Source organism: Camelus ferus, chromosome 7 (assembly GCF_009834535.1).
Source record: "Camelus ferus isolate YT-003-E chromosome 7, BCGSAC_Cfer_1.0, whole genome shotgun sequence".
In the NCBI taxonomy this organism is placed as follows: Eukaryota; Metazoa; Chordata; class Mammalia; order Artiodactyla; family Camelidae; genus Camelus; species Camelus ferus.
Window position 1 is genome coordinate 59,516,560 of NC_045702.1, and position 18,662 is coordinate 59,535,221.

The following is an 18,662-nucleotide window of genomic DNA, read 5'->3' on the forward strand; positions in this document are numbered from 1 at the left end:
TTCTTCTTTGTATCTGTTGCTACTTACAACATTATGTTTTTGAGGTTCAGCCATAAAAATTTACAGCAATAATCCATTCATTTTCGCTGCAGGATAGTATTCATTTGTACAGATATTCCAAGATTTCTTTATCACTTCTTATGTTGATGGATGCTTTGTCTCTTTCTTTTCAAACTTAAAACCTCCTTATTTGATCGTACTATTACCACTGTTACACGGTTACACTAAAATGGTGATGGAAAGTTGACTTTTTAGTCAGTTCTTCCTGACTTGAGTAGAATGGCCCCAGTGTTTCTTATTAATCATGGGCCTGGCTTTTAGTCTAAAATTCATATTTATATCATGTTAAGAAAATATTCACCCGCTCTTATATAATTGAATGTTTTTGTCAAAAACCATTGCTGGATTCTGTCAGGTACACCTGTTCAGCATTTATGGAGTGATAATGTGATTCTTCAAATTAGTTCTTTCAATTTAGTAATTTTTAAATATATAAATGTTATTGATTCATGAGATAAATTCCCCTTGCTAATGATGTTTTAATGCTAAAATTTGTTGCTAGAGTTTATTTTAGAGTTTAGTATCAATATTTATAAGTGAAATTGGTCAATAGGCTGTTTTAAATACAATCTGCCAGATGTTGGTATCAGTATTACTTCATAAAAATAATCTGGAATAATACTTCATAAAACTGTTGTGGCTATCTAAATAGAACGGGTATTGTATTCCCTTGAAAGGTTTGACATAATTTCCCATAGAATCAAATGGACCTGGAGTTTTCCTTTTTTTCCCTCTCTTTCATCTAAGGACATCATTTTGTTTAGATTTTTCTGCATCTTCTGATCAGTTTTGCTATTACCTTTTCCTAGATAAAAGTTATTCTGTTCATCCAAATTTTCAAATACATTTTCACAGAGCTGGGTGTTCTCTTATTTTTGTTTCATTTTCCTCTGTTTCTGCCATTATTTCTCTATTACCATTTCTTTTTAATTTGTTTTTGTCTTTTTCAAATTAACTAACCTAGTATTCTACCTATTTATCATTGTTTTAAATAACTTTTATATTTCATTATTGGTACTATGTTTTCTATGTTCTACATCACTAATTATTAATCCATTCCATCTGCTTTGCTTCACTTTTTTTTCAACCATGTGCTAAAACTTTATTAGTTATTCACTCTTTGGATTCTTCTAATAAAATTATTTAAAACTATTGAATTTCCTCTAAAGGATGCTTTAGCTCTATCCCATGTCTGGATATTTAATATTTGCATTGTTTTTCAGTAGAAATTCTGTGATTTTAGTTTGGATTTCTTTGTTGATCCACAAGTTATTTAAAAGAGTACTCTTTAGATTATAGGCAGAAAGAATTTTTTCATGACTTAGTTTGTAATTCATAATTTTGTGTCATTGTATCATATAATGTTGGCTGTATTGTTTCTACATTTGGAGTTTATTGAGCTTTTGTTTTAAATTTCCTAACAAATAGTTAATTTCTGTTGTATAGTCAGAAATCAACTGAAAATATTTTCTATTTTTAGGATACATTTTTTGTAAAAATATGTGTGTGTGTATGTGTGTGTATACATATATATATCATATTTACCCTATTAACAACTTTTTTATAGTTCTTTGTATATTTACTTACATATTTTTTGCCTATTTGACCTGTCATTAACTGCTTCTCCCCTTTCAAGCACTTGGTGGACATGGTCCACCTACCCCCTTTAGGTTAGAGATGGCTACATTATTGCTTTGGATAATAAAATCTGAACAAGCGTAGCATTAAACCACTTCCAGGTAGAAGCCTTAAAATGCTATTGAACTAGTTATCATGTTCCCATTTGCTTGTCACAGCACCCAAAAGGGAACATTCCAAATATAGGAGACTCAATCAGCTTTCATCCTGGATGAAGAAGATGTTGAAAACAGTCTCCTGCTGACCATGATGAATACATAACATGAGGAGGAATTAAATCTTTGCCAGGTTAAGCTACTAAGATTTGGAGATTGTTATTTAGCAGGCTAGGCATAACCCAGTTTTTCTGAATATAGAAGTCAGGGGTTACTGTATAGCACAGGGAAATATACACAAGATCTTATGGTAGCTCACAGAGGAAAAAATGTGACAATGAATATATATATGTTCATGTATAACTGAAAAATTGTGCTCTGCACTGGAATTGGATACAACATTGTAAAATGATTATAAATCAATAAAAAATGTTTAAAAAAATAAAAAGAAGTCGGGGTACAGCAGACTTCAAGGTAGATCGATTTAGCAGCTCAATTATGTCATTAAAAACTCTAAATTTTCCATCTTTCACTCTTGACTTCGGAATCTCACTGAAATAGGAGATGCAGCAGTTCTAGGACTTACATTCAGATGTGAAATAACAAAAACAAGAGGGAAAAGCATCTTTTCTCTAGCTTTCTCTTAGGAGCAGGGAAACTTCTAGCAGAAGGCTCTTTATACCTAATTGACAAGAATTGGGTCACAAGCTCATTTTTGAACCAATCACTGGTAAGAGGGATGGAATTTTTGTGATTGACATAGATGAATTATCTGAGATGGAATGGATCCTGTGGTGTCAACTACAATGACTTCTACTAATAGCAAATAATCTCTATTGTATGTATACATATGTGGGAACTATGATTTGTTATTATTTTAATAGTTATAAAAAATATGCTATTGAATTATCTTGACAAATAGAAGATATAATCTGCTTTTACCATTCTGGAGTCATTAATTCTCCCCAAATTCTGAATTTAAACATTTTCAGTTTCTTTGGTGATAGTTTTCATATTATGATTGTATTTGCTTTGATCTTTTTTCCTTCCAGGTCTATAGAGATATAATTTATGTACATCACTGTATAAGTTTAAGGTGGACAGCATAATGATTTAACTTACATAGGTCATGAAATGATTATCACTATAAGCTTAGTGAATAGCCATCATCTCATATAGATACAAAATTAAAGAAATAAAAAAAAATTTCCTTGTGATGAGAATGTTTAGTATTTATTATCTTAACAACTTTTATATATAACATACAGCAGTGTTAATTGTATTTATTATGTTGTACATTACATCCCTAGTACTTATTTAGCTTATAACAGAAAGTTTGTACTTTTTTATTGCCTTCATCCAATTTCCTCTCACCTCTGGTAACCAAAAATCTAATCTCTTTTCCTATGAGTTTCTTTTTGTTTGTTTGTTTGTTTTTGAGGTATAACTGACCTACAACACTATATTAATTCCTGTTACACAAGATAGTGATTTGATATTTCTATACATTTCAAAATGATCACCAAGGGAAGTCTAGTTACATTGTATTTATATACCACCTCTTCTTTATCCATTCATCTATTGATGGGCACTTAGGTTGTTTCCATATCTTGGCAATTGTAAATAATGCTACTGTGAGCATTGGGATGCATGTAACTTTTTGAATTAGTGTTTTGGGTTTTTTCAGATATATACCCAGGAGTGAGATTGCTGGGTCATATGGTAGTTCCAGTTTTAATTTTTTGAGGAATCTGCATACTGCCTTCCATAGTGGCTATACCAGTTTACATTCCCACCAACAGTACCCTTGTTATTTGTTGTCTTTTGAATAGTAGCCATTCTGAGGTATACAAAGAATGAAACTGGACTACTTTCTGACACCATCCAAAAAAGTAAATTCAAAATGGATTAAAGATTTAAATGTTAGACCTGAAACTATAAAACTCCTAGAAGAAAACATAGGCAGTAAGCTCTTTGTCAACAGTCTCAGAATTTTTCTTTGGATGTGTCGCCTAAGGCAAGAGAAACAAAAACAAAAATAAACAAACAGGACTACATCAAACTAAAAAGCTTTTGAACAACAAAGGAAATGATCAACAAACGAAAAGGCCACCTACTGAATTTGAGAAGATATTTCTTCAGGCCTTTCATTTATAAATGTATCCACTTACATGTTCTTGGTAGGAACAGAGAAAAGGTAAAAATATGTAAAATTTTAACCCAGGGTAAGCGGTGATCTGAGTGTATTTGTATATTGCCTAAGAAAGACAACAAGTAGGATTTTAACCAAGCTCCCCACACTTTCTGACAACTCAACTAAGTTTGGCTCTTTTGTTTTACTTAGCTAAAGTATTTATTCTTGTCTGGACGTCAGTCAATTACCATATATGTTATCTCCTTGTCAGATACTGCTCCTGTTCAATTTATTTATTTGTAACAAAAAAGGTAGTGATACAATGATACTGAGTAATTGTCATAAGTTAATAATCCTAGATTTCAATTTGCTTAAAAAATTAGTTAAAATTATTTAAATTTTTAAATTTAAATTAGTTAAAAATATCTGTTCCATTATCTAAAGTACAACATACATATTTTAAAAATCCAATATGTTTTCATTAGTGATATCTTCTCATTGAATAAAAGGCAATTCATAGACTTCGTTAAGCACTTTTATGCAATGAATTCATATTAGAATCTAACAAACAGTTGGAAGAAATTACCCACTCCCAAACCAGATTATAATCTCTTTGAGGATAATAATGAAGTCTTAAAGCCACAATATCTGGCTTTAAGGCTCAAGACATACTTGTTGATAATATAATGCAAGGGACAATAATCAGTTTTAAAAATCAACTACTTTTATAGAAACAGTAATCCAGGGTCATGGTTTTTAAAAAATGAGGCAATTATCACTAATTTCTTGTGTAGCCTTACAGATATAATGTATGCAAACACATATATCCCATTTATTTACAAATGAGAACATGCTACACAGTGTTTTGTACCTTTCTTCTTTCACTTGGTAAAATATTTTAGAGATCGTTTCCCAGTAGTACATAAATGTTTTTAACATCTGCATCATATCTTTTTGTATGAATGGATCTCAATTTAACCTGTTCCCTCTCCCCCATTTATAGGTATTACAGTTATTTTGTCTTTTGTTAGTATAAAAAACATGTTGTAATGAGCATCTGTCTTTGCATACTTATGTAAGTATATATGTAGGAGAAATTTCTAGAAGGAAAGTGTGTTTTCTCCAATTTACATGCCAATGATATATGAATCAGACTTACCACTTTTAAGACATTATTTAGAGGATATATCTGCAGATGAATAATACTGAAAACATGTAATTGATTAGTAGGAAGAGTTAAATGCTGAATGAACCCTGTCCTTGTATGAAAACAAATCTCTATTTTTACTTTTCCATTTTTTCTGGTGAATTCAACCAGTTGACATTACTACAGAATGATTTAGTAATGATTTCCAAAGTGATTTCATTAATTTGGGGGAGTTACAGATATTTCATAGACTTTCAAATAGGAGAATAAATGGCCATTTAAAAAATAACAAAATAAATGCCACCAGCAGGAATAAGGTAAAAAGAGAGTAGTTTGAAAATTGTTTTCTAAATGTTCCCTATATTTTGTTCAAGGCTCATCTTTCATTCATATTATCTTATTGTTTTTCAAAATTGTGTGTGTGTGTGTGTGTGTGTGTAAAATACCGAAGGTTACTGGATGTATGACTTATTTTTGCAGATGAAATGTTTCTTTAAAATTCAGCAAATTTTCAATGAGGGTTAATTATACAGAGAAATGGTTCAGAACTCATTTTAAAACATGCATGATAATTAGGAAACATCAAAGAGCATTGTTACATTCTAAACAGTAAACAACCTACTTTTAATGATTTAACAAGTTCCAAACGTTATCCCCTGGAACAGAGAACTGAAGCTTGTTTTTTAAGGCGTGTATAGATTAAGCTAATGATTTACTCAATCTGTCTTCTCAAAAAATAGTTTCATCAAGGATTGCATTTATTGCAAGGGTCAAAGTTCAGAGAATTTTGGAGTTGAGAGAGACCTTAGATGTCTCCCCATCCACCAACAGATGAGGAAACTGACTTGGCCAGTGTCATATTTGGTTACCAACAGGCTAAACTAGGACAGAAATTTTCTGGCTCTCAACCTATGTCACCTCCTATGATATTTCGCTCTGTCTGTGTTAATATAGGTAAAACACTCAAAACACTACCTAATAAGTTTACTGTGGCATATTGTTTTTTTAAACCACCACTTGAAAAATCTTTTTTATGTTGAGAATCACTGTGACAGGTAACAGGGACACATCAATGAATAAGGAGGAGAGTTCTTCCCTTTCATACCCACAGTTAGAAACACATTCGAGCAAAAATAGGAAGTTCTGGTAGGACTGACTAGCTTTCTGTCTGGGCTTGTTAGGAATGGTGGCACATCTGTCCCATTGTGTCATCATTGCCCTAAAATCTACCATGTGATAATTACAACTATAATCCCTGACATTTCTATCGCCCTTTACAGGTTTAATAGCATGTCTCCATTACTATAGCTGATTCTCCCAGTAAATTGTGAGGCAGGTATTATCCTCTCCATTTTCTAATTAAAAACCCCTTAGCTAAGAGAGGGTGACTTGCCCAAAGCCTCATAGCCAGAAAGTTGTAGAACTGGGACCAGAATCCCAGGCTTCTGGTCTTTAGTCCAGTGAATTGGTCATAATATTAATCAACCTGAATTTCTAAAATTCCAAATACTGAGTTTTCTGGGAATTCTGAGGTCACTTGAGAAGGGAGATCCTTCAGTGGAAGTTTGGGTAACCTAAATATCCAAATTATAGCATGCTTTCTTGGAAAAGGAAAGTAGTAGTGCCCCCAAATTCCATGGAAGTGCTTGTGGCTGTCAGTGAACTGTGAGGATGGCATTTTGTTAGAAGCATGAAACCACAGTCAGCTTCGAGTTCCTCAGTTTGTTTGTTCCATTTCTTGTCAGGGGGATAAAGAAAACTGAAAATAAAATACCACTGAAATTAAATGGGTCTGGAAAGAAGTTTACTAAAATGTTACCAGTCTCTGGGGTGGTTGGATTACAAGTTAATTTTATTTTCTTTTTCTGCATTTTCCACACTTCCTACAATAATTATTACTTCTATGATCAGAAATTATATAATTCATCTATAGCTATATATGATTCCCAACCTATACAAAAAGGGAAAGAAATTCAAACTTTCTTAAGCTAGATACTGGGATGGACAGATATATGGAAATTCTCCCCCCCAAATGAACACCTTTTAAAAAAAATACCAATCTGTGAGTAAACTGGAGAATTCATTCAGGTATTCATTCACTCTTCTAACAAATGTTTATTGAGCACCTACAATGTGCCACGCATATTTAAGCACTGGGAATACAGCACTGAATAAAACAGATAAAAATTCTTGCCTTCAAGGACCTTCCATTTTAGAGGGAGAGACAGACAAAAAAAAAAAAAAAGGTAAGTATAATAGAACATGTTCATTTGTGCTAAATAATTAGAAGAAAAATAAAGCAGGGAGGGAGAGTGCAGTGCTTGGGGTAAGGGCATTTTGGATAAGGGTATTCATGGAAGATGTTACTGAGAAGGTGACCTGAAAGAGGTGAGGTAGTGAGTCCTGTGGGTTTGTAGGGGGAGAGAAATCCAGGTGGAGAGAGCAGCAGGTGCAAAGGCAAAGGGCAGGAATGTGCTTAGCATGTTCTAGAAACAGCAGGGTATCTTCTGGAAGGCCACAGCAACAGGGAGAAGAGTAGGAGATGCCACCAGCAGGAAAGGAATGTGATCTGACCTATGTTTTAGGACCACTTTGGCTGCTGTGGTAAGGGTAGATTGAAGGCAAGCAAGTGCAGGAGCAGGGAAATCAGACTGGGGGGTGGAGGTGGCTGCTGCCACACCTACACAAGTGGAGTTGGTGACTTGAACCTGGATGGTAGGAATGAGGGCAGTGAGAAGTAAACAGCTTCTGGATATATTTTGAAGGTGGGGCCAAAAGGATTTGCTTACGGATTGAATGAGGATTCTAAGAGAAAGAGTCAACAATGACTCAGAGTTTCCAACTGAGCAGCTAGAAAATTGGAGTTGTCATTTTCTAAGCTAGGAAAGGTTTGAGGTGGACAGAATCGTGAGCTCATTTTTGGACATGCTAAGTCTGAGGTGCCTAGCCTCTCCCAAAGGAGAAATGTTGATTTGACACTCGGACAATATGACGTATTTTGGTCCTTATGAAATTTGTCCTTGGTGACTCAATTCCCCATTTCCCCCTCTTTTCAATTGCTCTGATGCCAAACATGTGTCCCTTGCTAAGCTTTTAACTCTGCTTCTAAAACTAAAAAATCTGAAACTCAGGAATCTTCATAAAATATCTGGCTAATGTTCTTCACGTTCTTAATGTCATGAAAGCAGAGAGAATGGCTTAGGAACTGCTGCACATTAAAGGAGAATAAAAAGACATGACAAATAAATACAACATGTGACCCTGGATGGGATCCTGGACTGTTGTTGGGGGAGGGGAGGGCCACTCTAAAGGACATAAAAGAGGCAATTGACAACTTTGAAATATGGGCTATATATTTGAATATGTATTGTTAATATGTTAATAGTATTAAATGCCCTGAATTTGGTAACTGTGTATGGATATCTAGGGGAATATCCTTGATTTAGGAAATAGAATTAAGGTATATCAGAGTAACACTCATCAAAAATAATTATATGCAGAGTGGAGAGAGAGAAAATGAAAAACAAAAGTAACAGAACATTAAAAGTTGGTTAATCTGGGTGAGGGGTATACGAGGTATCTCTGTGTTATTCTTGCAACCTTTTATAAGTTTGAAATGTTTTCAAAATAGAAAGTTGAAAAATGTTATTCCTTGGAGTATGCTGTTAATTACTTCATGCAAAAAGCTTTTTTCCCAGATCAAGTATAGGGCAATTTTTCCTTCATATACATTTTATATATTCTTTTATACATATGGCAAATTTCACAGTAACAACCAAAAATAAAAATAATAAGAATATCTAAATGCCTATATTTACATAGAAACGTTGTCAGGTGACATAAGAAATGGCAGGCCCTTGAATTGCAGACCCCTTTGGTTAAAGAAACATCACACAGATACACATACACACACACTCACACTAGTTATGCTCAGTTAATGTCTAAAAAGATACAAAAGAAATTTAAACAGTGATTATCTCTGAGGAGCCCAATTGTCATTTTCTCCAACTTTCTTCCCTGTTTGAATTTCTTTAATGATGATTGCTTTTCTAATTTAAAATTTATTTTAAGGTGGATAATAAATGATACTGTTAAAACTTGAGAGCTGCAAATCAGTTAGAATTTGTGACCCAGTAATGGGGCAGTGGGCTTGAAAGAGAGAAACAATGCATTTCTCCTGCTGCAAATATAAAAGTAAGAAAAACTAGAATTTGCCACTCTTCACCTTTTGTCTTGGGTCTCGCTGTGGCAGGAAGCAGAATTATTACGAAGCACAGACAAAACAACTGTTATTTAGGGCTTGAGACATTTAGGTAAGTTATTTTGAACCCCAGTTTCCTGGCTTCTAAAAATCCAGATCTTCCCCATGATTTCTACTGATTTCCAATGTTAGGATCCTGTTTTTCTCTGCTCCTCCATCATTAGGAGTCACCTTGTTGCTGCCTAGAGTCTCCCTGCTGCCTTTTACAAGGAGTCGCAGTACTCTCATGGTTTAGAACTGATTAACTTATCAATGGGCTTGAAGAGGTGGAAGTTCCTTCATCGGGCATTGCTAAACTTTCCACCGTCTTCCTTGTTCATATTTCACTGACATCCAAAAATGTATGCTCCCACCCTGTGACCCTGCAGCTGTGTACATACCCTCAGAAGTGCAGCCAAACTCTAGGCTGTAACTGTATCTACCTAGGGACCAGCCAAACCAGGCCAACCTCCCTGCCCCAAATCCCCTTGGAATTCTGGTGAATAAAGTACTAGTCAAAAGTTTATGATTATGGTTTGTCAATGAAACTTTGGATCAGGCACAATTGTGGTAGGAAGAAGAACTGATTCATGCAAGCAAACAGGTCTTGCAGTTATCAAAACTCCTTACTTGAAATGCCCTGTTATCCCCTCTGCCGCTATCACATCCCTTCTTGTTCTTTAAGGCGAGTCTGGGCTCACTTCCTGGTGGAAACTTTTTGTAACTCTCCCCTTTCTACAGGCCAGTCATCTTTAGACACACATATTAGTTGAAATCGTGCAATTAAATGGGATGGTCCAAATGGTCCATGAAATACAGAACAACAACAACAATAGTAACAGTAAATCACTTTGTGGTTAGAGATGCAGGCTATAGTGCCCCACTGCCAGAACCCAATCCTGGATCCCCTACTGAATAGTTTCATCGTTCAGACACTTGCTATACTAAAACGAGGGGAAAGAGAAGTATACATATTCCTTTAAAGATTGTAGAGGATTCATTCTACTTCTTTTTGTGAAAATGAGGGTGTGTAGGGAGGCGGGAGGAGTTTATAAGGAAACCTATTGACAACGTTTAATAAGTCTTCCCATGGATTGCTGGTGTTGTTTCTCATCCTTCCCTACCTGTTCTTCATTCGTTTCCCAGGGATAGTCATTGACAAAAACATTTGTGTTTGTCTCTCACCACACCAGGAAAAAAGTCATGGAAGGTCTTTAAGGACCTGTCTGGGTAGGAGTCTTATAGCTAAATAAAATCCAAAATAGAAGAGTAACATTTCCTTCCAAGTTGACATCTGCCTATCCATCTGAGCTATGGAACCCCTTACCAAGGGTGGTAGGCAGAATAAAGTCTCCCCAGACGTGTCGTGATCCAACTCCTGAAACATATGAATACGTTACCTTACATGACAAAGGGACTTTGCAGATGTGATTAAAGAGACAGAGAGATTATCCTGGGTTATCCAGGTGGGCCCAGTGTAATCATAAAGGTCCTCTCAGCAGAGGTAGGAGAGTGGGAGTCAGGGAAGAGCTTTGAAGATGCTTTGCTGATGGTTATAGAGATAGAAAAAGGTGCTGTGCGCCAAGGAACACAGACAGCCTCTATAGGTGGAAAGGGCAAAGAAACAGGTTCTGGGCTGCAGCCTCCAGAAGGAACACAGCCTTGCCAATACCTTGATTTTTAGACCAGCAAGGTCCAATTTGGACTCTTCTGAACTCCAGAACTGAATGATGATAAATTTGTGTTATTTTAGGATACTAAATGTGTGGCAATTTGTTACAGCAGCAGTGAGAAACTAATACACTAAGTCACCTACATTCCTTCCTATACTTCTCTCTAGCTGAAACCTTGTAGTTGCATTGATTTGTTTGTTTCCTCACCACTCCACTCCCTCAGGGTTATAAACTCCACCAAGAAGGTGTAGCCTCAGACTGAGCCCACTGCCTGTCCCACTTTAGTAGAATTACTAAAATAATGTTGAAATTGGTTGACATTACTCATTAACACTAGAGACCAGGAACACAGTCTTTATTCTAATGTGTTCTTAGGAATCTACTCTGTGCCAGGGAACCATGGTGATGGTGAGAGGTATAAACAGCTCCTGACACCTTGAGACCTCAATCCAATGACATGGAGGAACAAAGTAATGTTGATTATAAGATTGTTTTTGAGCAATTAAAATGCAAATGGGGTAGCAATGTTTTGAAAGTCTGTGCTGTAGAAGAAAGGCACGGTGGGCACAGTGGAGAACGTGCCTTTAGACTCAAGGCATTTAGTTGAGAATCCTGACTGTCATCTCTTTCCCCACAGTGACCTCAGGGTCCTTACTTAATTCCTCCAACCTGATTTCTTCATCAGTAAAATGGGGGCAATGGGATCCATGCCACAGGTTATTGCAGTAATTAAATGAGAAAATTTATACAACGGAATTTAGTATAGTGCCTGGTATAAATAATAGCTCAATAAGTTAGAACCTTGAAGTCCAATACATTTCTCGATATTCAGAAGCATTTTTTTATGGAACTGGATGGTTTCCCAACCTTTCCTCATCAGGAGACTCCAGAGCTGAGTTATCTTATTTTGAAGAGCTTTCCGTCCTCCTCGCATCTCCCCATTCTTTTCCCCATTCTGAAATCTGTAATTTTTGCTCAATGCTGAAATGATTTGCCAAACCAGATTCTATCAGTTAGGGTTTCTCTTCGCCTATTTTCCTTCAAGGGATGGACTCCAGCCAGAAAAAGGGCTTTAGGGGTTAGTTAGGAGCCTCCCCAACTAAAAACACAAATGTGGTTTGGGGACGTTACCATAAGAAGGCAGAAATAAAAGGACACAATGGTTCTTTCTTTGTGGTCAAGATGGATGCGCATTTGTTAGGGCAATTTTGTTTGCCTGTGTTCTTTGTTGTTGTTGTTGTTCTTTATACTATACATCAGCATAAAATCCCTCATTGTTCATTTTCTACTGGACTTTTCTCAATATAACTTTCACTGTTTTCTTTCAAACACCTTCACTGCCAAGCTGATTGGAAAGGCAGCTAATTCTACCTCTCAAAAGTTAAACTGTGGAGTTAAACATGTATGCCAGATTTTCTCTTTAACACATAAAAATGCTTTGTCTTATTTCTCTTTTATCTAACCCAATGCACAAAGATACTCCATCTCATTCTGAATTCTCATCAGCTAATGAAGAGAATGCTTAAGAATGATCAACAGACAAACAGACTTATGGAACAGAATCAAGAGCCCAGAAAGAAACCCTAACATACATGGTCAATTAATATTTGACAAGGGAGCCAAGAATACTGAATGGAGGAAAGACAGTCTCTTTAGTAAGAGGTGCTGGGGAAATTGGATACTCAGATGCAAAAGAATAAAATTTGACCCCTATCTTACACCACTCACAAAAATTAATTCAAAATAGATTAAAAACTTGATGGTAAGACCTGTAAGACCTTAAAACTCCTAAAAGAAAATATAGGGAAAAAGCTCCTTGACATGGGTCTTGGTAATAATTTTTTTGGAAATCACAGCTGAAGCACAAGCAATAAAATAAAAAATTAACGAGAGGAGCTACATCAAACTAAAAAGCTTCTGCATAGCAAAAGAAACCTTAAACAAAGTGAAAAAACAACCAGTGGAATGGGAAAAAAATATTTGCAAACCATTTACCTGATAAGAGGTCAATTTCCAAAATATATAAAGAACTCATACAACTCAATAGCAGTAAATCAAATAGTCTGATTAAAAATGGGCAATGGACTTGAATTTTTCCAAAGAAGATATACAATGGCCAACAGGTGCATGAAAGGATGCTCAACATCACTTGTCATTAGGGAAATGCAAATAAAATCCACAGTGAGATATCACCTCACCCCTGTTAGAATGACCATCATCAAAAAAACAAGAGATAACAAATGCCGGTGTGGATGTGGAGAAAAGGAAACTCTTGTGCACTGTTGGTAGGATTGTAATTTGGTACAGCCACTATAGAAAACTGTATGGAGTTTTCTTAAAAAATATAGATCGACCCTATGATCCAACAATTCCACTTCTGGGAGTATATACAAAGGAAGTTAAAACACTAACATGGAAAGATACCATGTTCATAGCAGCATTATTTATAATAGCCAAGACATGGAAATAACCTCAGTGTCCATCGATGGATGACTCGCTAAACAAGTTGTAGTGTATATATGTATATATGTATACACACACACACACACACATACACAAATATACACTAGTATATGTAGTATATATGTAGTATGTGTGTGTATGTATATATACATACACACTGTAGAATATTATTCAGCCACAAAAAGTAAGGAAATCCTACCATTTGTGACAACATGGATGGACCTTGAAGGCATTATGTTAAGTGAAATAAGTCAGACAGAGAAAGACAAATACTGTATGATCTCACTTATATGTGGAATCTAAATAAAATAAATAAGCCCTCCCCCAAATGAACAAACAAACAAACAAAAACCCACACCAAACTTAGAGAAAAAGAGATCAGATTTGTTGTCACCAGAGGTGAGGGTTGAGGAGGGGGAGTTGGAAGAAGGTGGTCAAACAGTACAAACTTCCAGTTACAAGATAAATAAGTCCTAGGGATGTAATGTACAACATGTTGGCTGTAGTTAATACCACTGTATGAACATAGAAAAGTTAAGAGAGTAGATCCTAAGAATTCTCATCACAAGGAGAAAAATTTTTTTCTATTCATTTTATTGTATATATATATGAGATGATGGAGGTTAACTAAACCTACTGTAATCATTTCACAATATATGTAAATCAAGCTATTGTGCTGTACACTTTAAACTTATATGGTGATGTATGGCAATTATCTCAGTAAAACTAGAGGGAAAAAGAATGATCAAGTCCCTTGATTATTAGAGGAGTTAAATGGCATTATTACAATGTGCGAGCAGATGTGCTTCCTTCCCTTTGCTTCCCAAATATGAAGAAACGAGGTAGCAGTCCCAGTCCTAAAGCCAGAGCTGTGCAGTGGGAGGTATCATCTGTAATCCCCGCGTGTGCTGGAGTCTTTCAGAAAATCCAGCCTTCCCGCTGAGAGAAGGGTCTCAGTAAATATGGCCTTGCTCCCCCATTTATTTTGGCAGCTCCCCAGGAATCCATTAATAGGGTCATTTTCCTTTTGGAGAGGTGGGAAATTTGAGGAGAGTAGTCTGTGGATTCATGCTTGGAAGGAGAGACCCCTTGAAGAGCTCTTAGGATTTCTGATGGGCAGTGGCCGGGGGCTAATGTGAATGATAGCACAGCGTCTCCCGGGGAACACAGTTACTGTGAGTCTGCCCTCTGGCTTGCCTGCTGAGACCCACGTGGAACCCCAGTAGGCACAGTAGGTGGTATGTAACTCCTGGGCTCTCAGGAGGCAATAGAAACCAACTTCAAACGCTTGCAAAAGAATTCAGGCTGTTTAACCGTGGGGCTCTTCCAATGGAGGCAGATGAATGAATGTCAGCCTCTCTCATTTAGAAATATAAACCAGGGTATATTATATATTTCACCAAGTGTGTAAGTGTGTGTGAAGACTGGAATCTGTTCCTGTCTCAGGCTACTAAATTCAATTCAGTTCATCACAGCTATGTATTGAATGCCTTTTTTTGTGTATAGCTTTGTACACTACTCTGTGGTAAATACAGCAATGAATAATGAAGTCAGAAAGAAAGGAAAGTCATATTTATAGAGTCCATTCTATGCATCTGCTTTAATTTTTTAAAAAACTGTTTCTCACAATGACACTGAGAGGCTGGGCACTTTAAAGACCCAGCCTCATGTAATGGAGAATCAAAATACTAGAACTTAAATAAAATAGACTTTTTTTTTTCCATGTTAGAGCCCAGAAGTAGATGCTCCAGGACTGGTATGACAGTTCTGTTCCAGGGACCCAGACACTTTGTATCTTGTTGCTCAGCCATCCCTAGGATGTTACTCTCATCCTTATGGTCCAAGGTGGCTCTCCACCCCATCTACATCCCCTCCCCTTGCATGCGTCAGTTCTGTTCATAGTCTGTTCGCTAGAGCGTAGCCTTGTGGCCAAATCTCGGTGGGTAATGCAGGCTTTATTATGGGCAGTCACAGGTCAGGCTAAAAAGCAGAAATTTATGTACATGAAAGAAAAGGAAAAAGATATTGTGGAACATAGGTAATTCTGATGATTCCCATTTTACAGCTACGAAGCTGAGATTCACACAGGTCAAATATAAGAGCCACAGCCCCACCACACTGTACTGCCTCTCTGCAACGCTGTGCCACAGTTGCTTTAGGCTTTTGGTTAAGCTATTGCTGCCAGAATCAAGCCCTGAAATGCCAGAATTATGCATTTCCACAATAAGTTCTGTATCCCTTATGTAAAGGGAAATAAGGCTGCGATGAAAACTATTAAAGGTAGAGATTTAAGAGGCTCAAGAGCTCTCACTTAGCAAAGGAAAATAAGGTTTTAAGTAAGTGGAAATTCCACTAAACTATGGGAAGAAGTCCAACAAACCAAGCAGCCAGGGCAGCAAGGTGGGTAAGACCTGCCTGGGAGAATCAAGGCAGGGCCCTCCCTCTCCCTGGTTTCATACCGTCTTCATGACAGTAGTCACTGTCACGACCACTCAACTCTGCCCTTGTAACATGAAAGCAGCCACAAATTAGATAATACAAAAGCAGGTGGGCATGGCTGTGTTCCAATAAAATATTACTTATGGACACTGAAATTTGCCTTTCATGTGATTTTCATGTTGCAAAATATTACTCATCTTTTGATTTTTTAAACCATTTAAAATATAAAAATCATTTTGAGCTCATAGAGCATTTAAAACCAGATAATAGGTACAGCCCTCTCATGGACTATGATTCAGCAATAAGAAGAAACGAACTCTTGATTCACACAACAGCTTGGATGGATCTCAAGGGCATTGTGCTGAGTGAAAAAGTCAGTCTCAGAGGCCACATACTGTATGGTTCCATTTGTGTAAGATTCTCAAAATGACAGGATTACAGAGGTAGAGACACTGGTGGTTAAAGATGGTTGGAGACAGGGGCATGTTTGTAACTACAAAGGGGAGGCGTGAGGGAGATTTCTGTGATAATGAAACAGTTCTCTGTCTTTATTGAAATGGTAACTACATGAATCTAGGTAGGCATGTGGTAAAACAGCCCCCCCTCACCACACACATTGTGTCAATATGAATTTCCTGGCTTTGATATTATACTGTAATTATGTAAAGTGTAACCATTGGTGGAAACTGGGTGAAGGGCCCATGACATTTTCCTGTACTATCTTTGCCATTTCATATTCATAATGAATCTATAATTATTTTAAAATAAAAAGTTGAGTATAAAAAATTCAAAGACAGTGGGTTGGATTTGGCTCATAGGCCACATAAGAGAAATTGGTCTTAACACATTTGCATGTATACTGTCTTCCTTTGGAATTTGATAAGCAAAATCAGTTGAACTTTGTCACAGAGAAATACCGTTCCCCATCCATAGGGGAGGCAAATTGATCTGTGTATTTTCAATGCAGGAGGCATTGGTACTTTGACACAGTTCTATTACAGTGACAGTATTCTTATTATGCCAAATGTCTAATGTATACCTAATGATTGTATTATACACAGAAAGCTGCTATGCACTGATTACCAACTGCTGTTTATAATCTTTTGAATGCATTTTTCTGATGCTGAAAAAAGGATGGAAAAGTCACAAGAGGGAGAAAATGGAAAAGAAAGTGATCCATAGACAATGGGGCTTCACATAGCTCCACGTGGCTACATCAAGACTCATGATGTCGGAGGGTCTCTGACAAGTTTTAAGAGCATGATAAATTTCTAGGCTCAATCGCAATAAAGCAAACAGTAGCCTCTGATTTAATATGTACGTGGCTGTCAGGGGCATGGTAACTCTTGACACCATGAGTCCAACCAGTTACCTGCTGGTAACTGCCGAGCCTACTACACCCCAGCCAAAAGTCATCAGTCATCGTAATCAATCAGGGACCAGTTTTTCCCATGGGGAAATTGCTTATTTAAATGTTCCGGACTATTGTCTATGTTTGTTATGATCTAATTATATTTTCAAATATTTGAGGGGTTCAGCAGAGAGGGAAAATAAAAGGACTTGGTTCCTTTGAGCAGGGTGGGTGTTCCCAATAACTGCAAACTGAGTCATCGTGTTAGGAAAGCAGGAAGCACAGGATGCTCCCAAATGGAGCCAGACCCTGGAACTCTTCTATCTCCTTTCCACTTGGCATTAGAAGGCAGTCATTTCAGAAGGAAAGTCAAAGAGCAGTAAGAATAGAGGACCATCTTCCCTGTGGTGTGACGAACAAAGTTTGATAAGAACCAAGGCCAGAGAGTGGAGGAAGAGTTTCAGAAACTGAAATTAGTTCAGCTGGATGAAAGCAGAGGTTGTAGAGAGGAAAGTGGCAAAAGATGAGGCTGATGTGGCGGACAGAAGCTGGTGCAATGCTAAGGTCTTGGGAATTTATGTAAGGACATGGGAATGATTAAAAGGTTCTGAGTAAGGGTGGCCAGTGAGGTTCGGACTGTTAAGATTCACTTTGGGTGCTGGGTGGAGAACAGGGTGGAGGAGAATGAGGCTGGAGGCAGGGAGACCAGGTTAGAGATGATGGAAATAGTCCTTAGAAGAGGCGATCATGCTTGTGCTGGCACAGTGATGGTAGGAGAGGGAAGAGATGTGTATGTGATGGAATCTAGAGCCCTTGACTCTACAGAGATTGAAGGGATGTGGAGGAGGAGGGAAGGAGAAGAGTCACGAATGACCCCCATTTTTCTGGTTTGGGCAATAAGGTGGCTGACGGTATCATTCACTGAGACAGAGATCAGTATGCAGGGACTGGTTGGGACAGTGTCCAGTTTGGACATGTTTAAGTAGGAGTGACCAGAAGGCAAACACATACATAATTATGAGTCTGAGCTCAGGCAGAGAGGTGAAGAAAGAGGCAGAGGGCACACCAGAAACTAGCACAGTATCGTACATCAAGTATAATTCAATTTTTAAAATAATAATTAAAATATATTAAAGCACTTATGTTCCAGGTACTATCCTGAACAATTACGTAATCTCATTTTACTCTCACATCAACTCTCTGAAGTAGATAATGTTATCCTCCCCATTTCTGCATCACAAGGAACTTGAGGTCCATAGAGGTGGGTTAGCTCACTTGCCTAGCATCACATAGTGAGTGGAGGAGAAATTTAAGCCCACGGCTCTGCGACCTCTCCCACTCACAACCACTGTGCTTCACCACCAAGAGCCAAGTCATCTGCCACAGAAAGATGTTGCCTCCGTCTGCAGCAATACTATTCCA